This window comes from Coenobita brevimanus, chromosome 84 (genome assembly GCF_032717465.1).
Source record: "Coenobita brevimanus isolate Jiangsu-jjx chromosome 84, ASM3271746v2, whole genome shotgun sequence".
In the NCBI taxonomy this organism is placed as follows: domain Eukaryota; kingdom Metazoa; phylum Arthropoda; class Malacostraca; order Decapoda; family Coenobitidae; genus Coenobita; species Coenobita brevimanus.
The window spans coordinates 21,286,984-21,299,483 of record NC_137037.1 but is presented as its reverse complement, the minus strand read 5'-3'; positions in this window follow the sequence as shown (position 1 = coordinate 21,299,483).

Here is a 12,500-nt window from a genome sequence, read left to right as displayed (position 1 = left end):
ATCAAGGCCTTCATTGCACCAGCTACTTTTCTTCCTTGTGCCACTCTACAATCAACTTTTTTTGCACATTTTCCTCTCTTTTCTATCACTGAACCCAGGTATTTGAACTCTCTCACCAATTCCAGTCTCTCTCCATTCACTGTGACATCACACTGGGAGTCACCTTCTCTCTCAATAACCATCACTTTACACTCCTCTACATTTACTCTCAAGACACGACGCTCACAGACATCAGCAAAACTCTGCACTAGCCTACCAAGTTCTTGTCCGGCACTTGCAAGCAGTCCTACATCATCAGCATACAGCAAATTTGAGATATTCCATCTATCACCATTCATTACCAACGCCATCCCTCTCTCCATTACTCGTGTTTTTACTTCTCTCATCACCCCATCCATATAAATATATAAAGAACAACCATGGGGACATCACACAACCTTGTCGCACGCCCACATCGATCGTGAACCATTCACTTAGATGCCCATTAACCATTACACATGCTTCTCTACTATCATAAAAACTCTTGACAGCACCTAGAAGCTTACCATGTACACCATACATGTGCAAAACTTTCACAGTCCCTCTCTGTCTACTTTGTCGTATGCTTTTTCCAGATCCATGAATGCCATAAACACCTTATGGTCCTTCTCACAAGCCTTCTGTGCTATGTGTCTCACTGCAAATACTTGATCCACACATCCTCTGCCACTCCTAAAGCCACCCTGTTCATCACTCACTCGGACTTCTGATAGCTCTCTTACTCGTACTTTCTCTATAATATTTCTTCCATATACCTTCCCTACCACACTCAATAAGCTTATGCCACGATAATTCTTGCACTCATTTCGCTCACCTTTATTTTGTACAGGGGTACAATCACAGCCTTTTTCCACTATGCAGGCACATTTTCACTCATCCATGCCTTCTTACATATCTCCAACAAGCACTTCATTCCACTCTCTCCACTACACTTAAGCATCTTTGTATACATCTCATCAACCCCGGCTGCTTTCCCATTTTTCAGCCGTTTAACAGCGCTTCTCACCTGTGCGAGTGTCACGTCTCCGGGCATATATATATATATATATATATATATATATATATATATATATATATAGAGAGAGAGAGAGAGAGAGAGAGAGAGAGAGAGAGAGAGAGAGAGAGAGAGAGAGAGATTGATAGATAGATAGATAGATAGATAGATAAATATACTGCTAAAAAGACTTCAACATATAAGTTTAACAACAACTGAAAAAATGCTGTATCATTGGTCACTTTAAAGTTGCTGGAAACCATGGAAAATCAGTAATGAGCCTCGCCTTATCAACCCTTCTTCACTAAAAAACCTAATGACAACAGAATATTTTGGTCAGTTCTGATTTATATCTTGGTAAGTCATCAACCATTCCACCGATATATTTTTAAATGGAAACGTTGTCAATGATCCCTATGGAATAGTTTACAATCTTTCCAGTACATTTGCTGGAAACTCGGCCATAGAGGGTATCAATCAGGGTGTTCTTGTACTAGAATGTGACCCACTCGAAACTGTTCCACTAAAAATACAGACTAAAGACGTTAACTGTTTCTTAGGCAGTTTATCAATCAACAAAGCTTCAGGTCCAGATGGAATTCCTCTGATGCCTCTGATTACAGATCCATAAATATCGCATCATCTCTTATTAAGGTGTTTCAGATTGTTTTTATTGGACATATTGTAAAACACCTTAATCCAGCAAGTTAACTGGTGATAGACTATGGTTATTGCCACGAAAGATCATATGTTGATATACTCAGTGTCATTACTCATATCATCTATCAGTCATTTGACCAACATGCAACAGTCATTAATACTGCTTAAGTTTCAATAGACGGCACCATTTCCTGTTATCCAGGCTCCCTTGCTAAAGCCTATTATCTTTTATTCCTGTGATCTCCTCATATCTCAGCAATAAAAAGATAAGAGTAAAGTATATGTATCACTGACAATATAAATTCCAAAAGTGCCTAAGAGACCCTCAAGGTCTCCAAGCTGTCCAGTTCTCTTACTGTACATTTGCACCTACACTGACTTCCCTATTGCATCCACTGTTTCGCCATTCCTTCGTAAGCTGTATATTTCTCACCCCACACACGCTCATTGACACCTAATATTCTAGACTACTTCAGTGTCCTCCAAACTCTTCCTTTCTGTATTGTCCACTTGATATGTCGTAAAGTTGCATACACAATATACTTTTCTTTCCTTTATCGCCTGTTTAACCTTTCTGCTCACACGTTTACTCAATAAACATCTACTGCATGTTATATAATCTTGTATTCAATCCTCCTCCTTCTGCTTTAGGAATTATTCAAGTCACACAGTCATCTTAACCATCTCACTCACAGTAACTTATTTCCTATTTCATAAATACATCAACACTATTATAGGCTCCCTTGTCTTTCGCCTTACCTTTCCGCCTTATATATTTCACCCACCACTTACTCTCACTGATGATTAATATTCTATGCTAAGCTAGAGCCTCTTAGCAATTTCCATTTCTAATATCCAGTACTCTGGTTGTAATTTAGCCTCAAGAGAATTTACACCATCATCCCTTCTCCACCCACTGTTTCTCCTCACCGTTTCGTGCACCGCTTATCCCTCCTCTCTCTCTCAGTACTACCTTGGTTCTCTAAATATCATTTTGTAAATTAAATATTTTCCAATTTAAATCTTCAAAGTATGCGAACGTCCAACTACAATACCGTTTCGTTTTCTTTATCCACTGTTTAACTTTGCCACCTCACACATTTCTCACCCCAATCAATTTCATTCATAATTTGCAGCTCCTTCCGACTCCCTCGTAGCTACTAAAGTAATTATCCCACTGAAATACCCAGCTGTTAGGTTGTAATATGTCAAAATTTTCCTCCCTTAACCATTTCTGTGTTTACGCTTTCTATCCGTTTCGTAAAAATCCCACCTTACCGTATGTAAATAATAACTCTCAAAATATTTCAGTCCCACGACCAAGCAATACTTTTTTTCTTCTTTATCATAACTAATCCCCAGGACCATCTTTGACTGTCCTCCGTCCTCTTTTTCTGTAACCCAGTTCATACTTTTCTCACCCAGAACATCCTATGCTTGGTATGTGGCCCTGAAACGTGTGTCCTCTGGTATATGTTACTCCACAGATAATGGCGGAAGGGATATGTGACACAAGTGTAGCCTTTTCAAGAAACTACCGCTCCCTTTTCCTTGGTGCAATGTGAAAAAAAGATAGAAGCCTTCTGAGCAGTAACCGTATGCACTATACTCCGTTTTTTTTTATCGAAGCGAAGGTGCACTTGACAGGTTGATGATGATTGGCTAAATGCAACATGTCCAAAACATATTTACTAACCCAAATATCCCCGTCAGATATTTGTTGTCAGTTAATGATGCTAGATTATGAAGTAATGTTGCATTCAGCCAATAATCACCAATCTGTCAAGTGCATCTTCGCCTCGATAAAAAAAAAAAAAACTGAGTGTGATGTTGGTATCCGTACAGTCTTAGTATTGGAGTGTTGCCAGCTATCAGTTAGGTAACATGATTTAGTTAATGTGGATCATTGTGTCCATAACTACTAAATTAATAAGGTATGGTAGCAAAATTTTTAATAGTCTTAGGCCTATTTCGTGAATGGCAGTGAGAATACCTTGTGATTTTTGCACTGCCTTTGTGGTAACTGTCAAACCCATGAGGGCACTTGACATTGTTTCGGATTATGTCTCAAGAAAGCCTGCAATGGACTGATTAACTTCAACTTTAAGGAGATATATTATTGCCAAACAGTAAATCGCAAAGTTTTTAGTTAATATAATGTTTTCATGCGTCTTTGAGTGCTTGCAAATCAATGCAGTATTCGAGCATTTTGGTGTATAACGCATTCGAAGCACTTTGGTTGCAAGCTCTGTTCATGCAAACATAAAGACATTATATTGCTACTTGGCATCCCAGTGAGAGAAACGAACATTATTTATGGTCACGACTGTCTGAATGACATGTAACGGTAGTGATTTTGCATATGTTATATAAAAACAAATCATCTTGGTGCGTCGTATATTATTAGAGTGGTTGGTATACTGCATATACTGTATAATGATTATCTGGAACAAGAAAAATGAAAGAAAGCTGTAGACCATTGGCAGAATTACCATCCCTATTGAACCTGTCATGCACGCATTGCTGTGTGCATTTGCAGAAGCATCGGGTTCATAGGTGCTGATCCTTTTGGGGAGACTGTATATCGTTAATTATGATGTAAGACGTATTAGTGATAATCATGAAAGCAAATACACTCCTAACATCACGGTTAACGTAGGTACCCGTCCCAGCAAGATCACTGAATAGCATAAGACACTGGGCACACACTCAAGGACCACATAGAAGGCATAAAACAGACGAAGGTCCCCAGAATAACCCACTGAGGATTTCTGAAGAGACAACTTTTGCTCAGTAAAACGAATCATCCTCCCTACTCTACAAACAATAAATCAATTCAGTGATGTCCTATGCATTCCCAGCGTGGGCTCCCATCCTATTTAAAAACCACTACATAGCCTTGCAGACCATAAAGAACAGCGTCCTACTTATCATCAGTGACTGCATTAATACCTATCCTATAGCCATTTCCATTCCAGAGCTAAACGTCTAATTGTTAGAGATTATATCGATAAGAAAGCCACACAGTTCTATACAACAGCTTGTGCCAACACACAACATCCCCGTTATTAAAGGACTGAATCACACATTACAGCTAGGTACATGAACCATCCCACACAAACATTAACAGACCCTTTGGAACAACATTCCACTTCCAGACACCTTTACAATAACAGCGAACAAACACGTAGACACTCACTTGGTGCGCAGGGCAATACAGCACCTCAATCGGAGACTTAAACTACAAACCCCACCCGACCCCTAGTCATCCATCCATCCGAGGTATCTATGAATGTAGCTGAGATGAGGACATCATGCAGCCTTCATAAAGCACCAGCTCAGAACTGGGTTGGTTGACCTCATAGACGACACCTGCCCCCCCATTTAGATTAGACTCATATGACATGACACACATAATAGAACGCTATATAGAACATGATACACTAACACGCAGTCATAACATCAACAGCACAGGGAATATGAGAGACAACCACATAGGGCGGTTGCCTACCTGCGTTCAACGGGTCTTCTTGGTCGGACACACCAGGACTAAGCAACAACAGCGACAATAACGACGATGGCAATACCCTTCTAGCTCTCTCGCAACTACGCAGTTACATTCATCTTCCAAAATACTGTCATCTTGTTTGGTCTTAAGTGTTAAATGCTTTTCTTTCCCTCACCATATACTGATTTATTTTCACTTCCAGATCATACATTCTCGTGTCTCTCATTCTTATTGAAATATCAAAAACGTAAATTACTGCAGTCTTACTCAGGACTTTATCATCGAAAACTTCCATTCTTTTTCACATACCGTGGAATCATATGATGTAGGCTATAGGATCTTTCTATCTCCATGTCCTCTTCTACCATTTCATTCATTTGATGCACTTCTCAGCCCTCTCACATTCAGTAACTGTTTTAGTGCTGTCTGCTTTTATATCTAATATACCATGATCATGTGTGTGTGTGTGTGTGTGTGTGTGTGTGTGTGTGTGTGTGTGTGTGTGTGTGTGTGTGTGTGTGTGTGTGTGTGTGTGTGGTGCAGCCAAAGATGGAAAAGGATGTCAGTGAAACTTGGCAAGATGGATGGAATTGGGACTCAGATGGGCCAGTTTCAATTTGATGTTGATCGATATTTTCTGGAGGGTTGTTTTGGACACTAATAATTGTCCCCATTTGTTTTACAATACACGCACGTGGAAGAGGCGCCAGAGAATTTCCATTGAGTTTCATGCGCCTTTGAAGAGAGAGAGAGAGAGAGAGAGAGAGAGAGAGAGAGAGAGAGAGAGTTGTACACATACGGTCGGATGTCTTTATTTCACTGATGCTGAGAACAGACAATTTTATTCAGCAGAAAATGGTGGTGGCTGTGGCGGTGATGGTGGAAGGTGTGATGGTTGCGGTAGTAGTGGTAACTGTGATGGTGATGGTGGTGGCAGAACTTGTGGTGGTAGCGGTGATGGTGGTAGCAGTGGTTGGGGTGGTAGTGATTGACGAGCTGATGATGGTGGGGATGGTAGCTGTTGAGGTGATGTTGGTAGTTGTGGTAGCTTTGATGATGATGGTTATGGTAGCTTTGATGATGATGTTAGTGATGGTAGCTTTGATGGTGGTGTTGGTGATGGTAGCTGTGTTGGTGCTAGTGATGATATTGATATTACTCATAGCTGAGATGATGATGGTGGTGGTGGTAGCTGCGGTGCTGGTGATGGTGCTGATGGTAACTGTGATGATGATGGTGGTGATGGTAGATGTGGTGGTGGTGGTAGCACCTGTTAAGAAGCAGCTATAATCTGGGGAAGTGCTTTCTGGCCCGGTGGGGTCGCAAGGCACTTGCTCCAAAACGAAGCGTCGTTCAGAAACAGGTCTTGTACAAACTAAAATCGTCCGTCATAGGCTGGAATATAACAGTAATTTCTTTATCCTCAATCACAACGTTGATGTCATAGTTTGAAACATTTACAGTGCCCTTAGTTTCTCATAAACATATCAAAGTCGTCTACGTTAACGTTGGCCAATAAAATGCAAAGGAGGGTTCCCAGCGAAAGTTTTAATACACAAAATCTTTAGACTACCTCAACGTTCTTCAGTCCGTTTTCTCTCATACTCTAACTGGTTATTCTATGCAAGAGCTCAAATAGGTTACAATGATTTACTCTGTTATTAACCCCTCTACATACCGAGATCTCTGCTAAATAAAAAGGTCTGCCGGTGGCCACAATAACATACGAAAGAATTCATGATACTGGCTTCTTGAATTTGTACGATCAGGTGATATATTTTCTAGCTTATTCTTTGTGCCTCCCGAAGGACATTTACGTTGCGAGGGACCTTTTTAGTGAGATCGTTATTGAAACTTGTATCAAACCCTTCCAGTTCGAAAAGTCTCCCATAAACTGAATAAAGTCGTCTGGCAGTAGCGAGAATGACTAGAGACATCACGATACTGGGAGGGTTACCAGAAATTGCTTCTAACCCTTCCTATACCACATGTATCTATAAAGCGGAATAACATGCCTTAGTTCTGTCAAAAATACAAAATGCGACTGAACACGGTATAGAAGGGGTGGGACCCTTTAAGTAGATTTCCTGTGTGTGTGTAATTTTTTTTTTTTTTTCAGTCAATCTTGGTTTTCTAGATCATTTTATTCGATTTAGGTAATGCCTCTGATACCAAATAGGACAATGAAACCAGCATCCAACTCCATGTGATCGGAAAGTCTCTGCTAAAAATTGCAAAAATTAAACAGTACAATACCATCGGAGTGAAGTGGTTAGTGTAGATTGATTCAATTCCTTTAAATGCCAGAGATCACTATCACGCTGTGTAAAATCGTCGACCGTATACAGAGTATAATTGGAAAGACTTTATAATATTGAAAATGGTATTAGCAGCAGCTGCAGCAGCAGCAGCAGCAAAAGTAGTAGCAGTAGTAGTAGTAGTAGTAGTAGTAGTCGTTGTAGTACTTGTTGTTGTTGTTGCTGTTGTTGTAGTAGTTGTAGTAGTTGTTGTTGCTGTTGCAGCCACAGGTTCAGAATGTGAACCTGTTAGACAGCTGGCCAACAATGTTCTTCCACAGTCCATGATCTTTCTTTAGGAAGTACTGTATGGGTGTATTGAGAAAATTTTGTATAACAGGGCAGCTCCATCCGCTGGTCATATCAGTGCCATCACATGAAGGCATGTTATTCCAGCAGCGTCGAAAATGTTACTGTACCCTTTTAGTTGCTCCGAAGCTGACTAAATTAACCTCGTAGCGTTAAGGGAAAAAAAGACGCTGGAGAAGTTAATTAAGACTTGATGAATGATGCAACAGGGAACTTCGTTAAAAGGTGAGGGATTAAAGGAAACGCCCTAATAGGCCTACAAAAATACTGAGAGTAATATCATTTTTTTCAAAATAATTTCCAAACGACAACACTCTCTTTATGGTTCTAATAAACTGTAAAGATTTTCTTTAGCTTGGTAGACACTCCAAAATAGGGTAAAATATATAGCACTAATTACTCCCTTCAGTACGAGAGGTCGTTCCTGAGCAGAATAAAATCGGGAGCGGCTGGGGGGGGAGGGGACGCATAGGAAGACCAAAATGTAATTACGTTCCTGAGATGACTGAAAAGGAATTGCTCCCGGAAGGAGTTTTAAAACTGGTGAGTGCAATTCCATAATATTATTAAGTATTATCACAAGATGACAGTTTCTCCAAACTCTTCTTGGTACTGTCAAAGTATATCCTTCACCTTACCAGTACTTCCATGGGAGAGGAACTTTTATTAAAGGTGATACCTAAACCTTCCAATTATAGGAGTTTCTCCTAAGCTGATTATAATGCTGTCTAATGGTTGCAATTATATATACTGTATATGGCGTAATTTTGCCAAAGAGATCTAAACATTTCCATACAATGACGATGTCTCTCTTACTACCCTCATACAATTTTATAAAACTCGAGAAAAAATTCTTAGTGAAAAAATTACGAAGGATAGGCCTCTCCATAAATCTCTTCTCCATACTACACCGACAGGGCACTTCATCTGTGGATTAATTCATTTGTAGGTAGAAATAATAAAGTTTTCAAAGGGCTATCGCAATGAAAGGGGTAACGTGTTCTCTTTTATTCTTGCTAACGAATATTAATGTAACCTAGCTTAGAAATGTTCTCCAGCAATGGAGTTCACCATCATCATCATCATCAGCCTCAATCAATCCACTCCAGACTTTATCCATTCTGAGCTATTGCGTCCTATTCTGGTCAGTCCATTCCCAGGATTTCTTAGTCTAATTCCTGCAGTATAAAAATTAACCCTATGTTGAATTAAATCGTCTGGTGGTGTCAGGAACGGAAAAATATTCTTACTGAAGAGGTTCATGCCCGATTTTCCTGTTATTCTAGCTACCCAACAGTCCTGTATGAGTATTAATGTTGTTGTTGTTGTTGCTGTTGTTGTTGTTGCTGTTGTTGTTGTTGCTGCTGCTGCTGTTGTTGTTGTTGTTGTTGTTGTTGTGATATTAATAATAATAATACCATACGTTTGGGTAATTATTAGCCGCTTAAACACATCACTCAGATGACGTCTTATGTATTATTATTCTTGCTCTCTGCAGACGAATTTATATAGCTTAGGAGAGCTTCAAGATAATGGATGAGAAAGTGAAATCTGTGATTAAGTCCTCCAGTTTTGAGTATCTATCCTAAGGCGACAAAAATCATCTGAAGACCAGAACAATCAAGACAAAGATATCCACACCACAAGTGAGGAACGTGTTCGAGCAAGATTTTACTTTTTGCCTTCTGGGACTACACTCTGTTCCATTCTTTAAAGACTGGAGCCACTTGAAGACAATTTTCATGACAGTTCCTGAAAGATACGACTTACCATGACAGGCGCCAATAACTGAAAACAAAAATGTCGTTCTCCTTTGCTATGGTGAATTTGTTTTTGGCGTTTTTCGGCTCTGTTTGGTCTTTGGAGGAAGAAGTCTGGTGCTGCTGGAAGACAATATTTATGACAATTTCAATAATATTAAACATGCCGCGCTTGGTTCAGTAGCTGGGAAAACAAAATTTTGGAGCTTCTCTAGCAGTGAAACTTATAAAAACAAGCTACATTAGGCACACCAAATTTCGACTGAAGAATAGCGCCAACTATGTCCTAGAATCGGAGGGGTCAGGAAAACCAGCTTTTCGCCCCTTGTAGGGTAGTCCTCTAACCATTTAAAAGTAGATGAAAATTGTAAAATAATGTTAGTTTTGTACTTGTATTCTTGTTACTGCCAGACGCCGTAGTACTATAGGGATTAATGTAACCTATTGCCAACCTCTTCAGTTGGTGGAAACATAAGCTAGCATATGAGAAGACATAATTATAGACTACCAACATCACTTTTAAATGATCGCCATGGATTACGTTTCATATCAAAGATACGGAGCACACACATATCGCGAAACAAATGTTACCATCACATCACTGTGACTCAGGTAGGACTAGCAGAAGCAGCAGCAGCAGTAATAGTAGTAGTAGTAGTTGCAGTAGAAGTAGAAGTAGTAGTAGTAGTGATAGTACTAGTAACAGCCTAGGGGGGGGAGGAGGAGGAGGAGGAGGAGGCTTTAGATTTATGTTTGTCGATTGCGCTTAAGTCTTTATGGCAGGTAATCTTATTTTTTCTTTTTTAATTTCATTCCTTTTCTTACCACCTTTCTTTCCATAGAATACGACCCACAAGAGTCATTGTTTTTTAAATGTATCCGGTTGTCCTGATGGCTGATCAGGGACCAGGGAAACAATCTTTGTCCTCGAGCGTGACCAGCCCTATAATTCTATCCGAGAGAAGAAAGCTGCACCAATCTTAACCTTTAACTTTTACTGACCGAAATCTAATACTTTCATTTGACGACCGTCAGTCATAATAAAATTTTTTCGATAGTCTTATTAATCAGCTTTCTTTTTCCATGATATTACTGACTGACAGAGAAACAAAGTGATAAACATCCCACGGCCAAGCGATAACTTCTCTGGCAGAGGTAAAAATAGAAATGATAATGATGATAAAGCTCTGAATCCTGAACCCATTATGCTTAATGAGGTTTTGAGAAGGGAAAGGTAACTAAGCTTCACAATTTTTGCTTCACTCCACTCATATCATTGCATTCAAACCTCACTCATTCACCTCATTACACTCTCACCTCACCCACTCGTATATTACACTCTCACCTCACTCTGCTCTCCACACCACTCACCTCACTCCACTCACATCATTACTGTACATTCTCGCCTCGTCCTCTTACATCATTACATTGTCACCTCACCCATGTGCATTATTACACTCTCAGCATCACCCACTCACATCATTACACTCTCACCTTACCCACTCACACCGTTATGCTGTCACCTCAACCACTCACATCATCTCACCTCCTCACCTTACTAGCAGTATATCACTCCCTTCTTACTGTACGCCCCTTATGTCGCTTACTCACCCCACTCATCAAATGTCACACACTCTACCTCAACCACGACCTCATTCACCTCACATCACTCTCACCTCTTGCCATTGTTCTTCTATCACTCAACTCACCCTACTCATCTCCTGTTACTTTCACTCACCATACTCAGTTCATTCTCCTCACCGCATGTCACCTTCAGTCTTTCCACTCACCTCATGTTATATCACCATTTCCTACCCTTCTTTTCCGGGTAGTTCTATCAATGATCTATAGAATTCGTATTTATTAAGGATCCTAACAAATTTCCAGGAGAAACACAAATCATATATATCTTCATCTTTAGCAATATATATGACATTAAGCCTCCGCTACATTTTAACTGTGAAACTACTGTAGGCTTATGGCAGCTGCATCGGTGAAAAATAAAAAATGTAGCAAATCAGTCCTATAGTTAAGTTAATCTCAGGTATGGTAATTAAGTGAACGAAGACAAAAATGTAAGCAATCAGTAGACAAGTTAATATCAGACTATGGTAACTGTAGGAGTAAAGACAGAAGAGTAAACAGTAAATATTCTACGCAAGTTAATCTCATCTTCGGTAACTGTAGGAGTGGTAGGAGTGAAGACAGAGGAGTAGACAGTAAATATTCTACGCAAGTTAATCTCAGGTATGGCAGCTGTAGGAGTGAAGGCAGAAGAGAAACAATTAACCTATCAAGCTCAATTATGATTGCTATGCGTGAAGACAGAAGTATAAACAATCAATTTTATAGATAGATAAACCTCAAGGAAAATGGTAAATATTATATCAGCTCCCCTAGTCAGGTCACTTACCTCAATAACTATATGCCTTTTACTTTATCTAGGCCTAAAAATGCCGCCTTTCCACCTTGAGTACTGACTTGTTGCAAGATATTTACACTAGAATGTGATATTAGTCTCAGAAAAGTGCTATGGAAAGTATGCAGACCAGTAATATTGTCTTTTGCTGCCCCTGAGCTATGTGTAATACGCCACAAGAGGACGAAAATGTATGGCAATTTACGGTAAAGAAAAAAAAAAAAAAGGCTATGGATTCATTCCCGAGGTTCGTATTCTTTCTTCCTTTCATACTATAGTTCATTCAGCTTTAACTTGGTGGGTATTTTCAACCTTTTTGCAGCCTGTTTTCTCTAGTTATCGCCCGCCTTTACAAGGCGGTGCGATAATGTTTTTGCCCGTCCTCCCCCCCTCCCCCGTGTGTGTGTGTGTGTGTGTGTGTGTGTGAACACACACACAAGGAACCTTCAGGGTATCAAGATATGGCCAAAATCTTGACCGAGATCGAAAATGAGCACTCGGGGTCAAAGTCAAG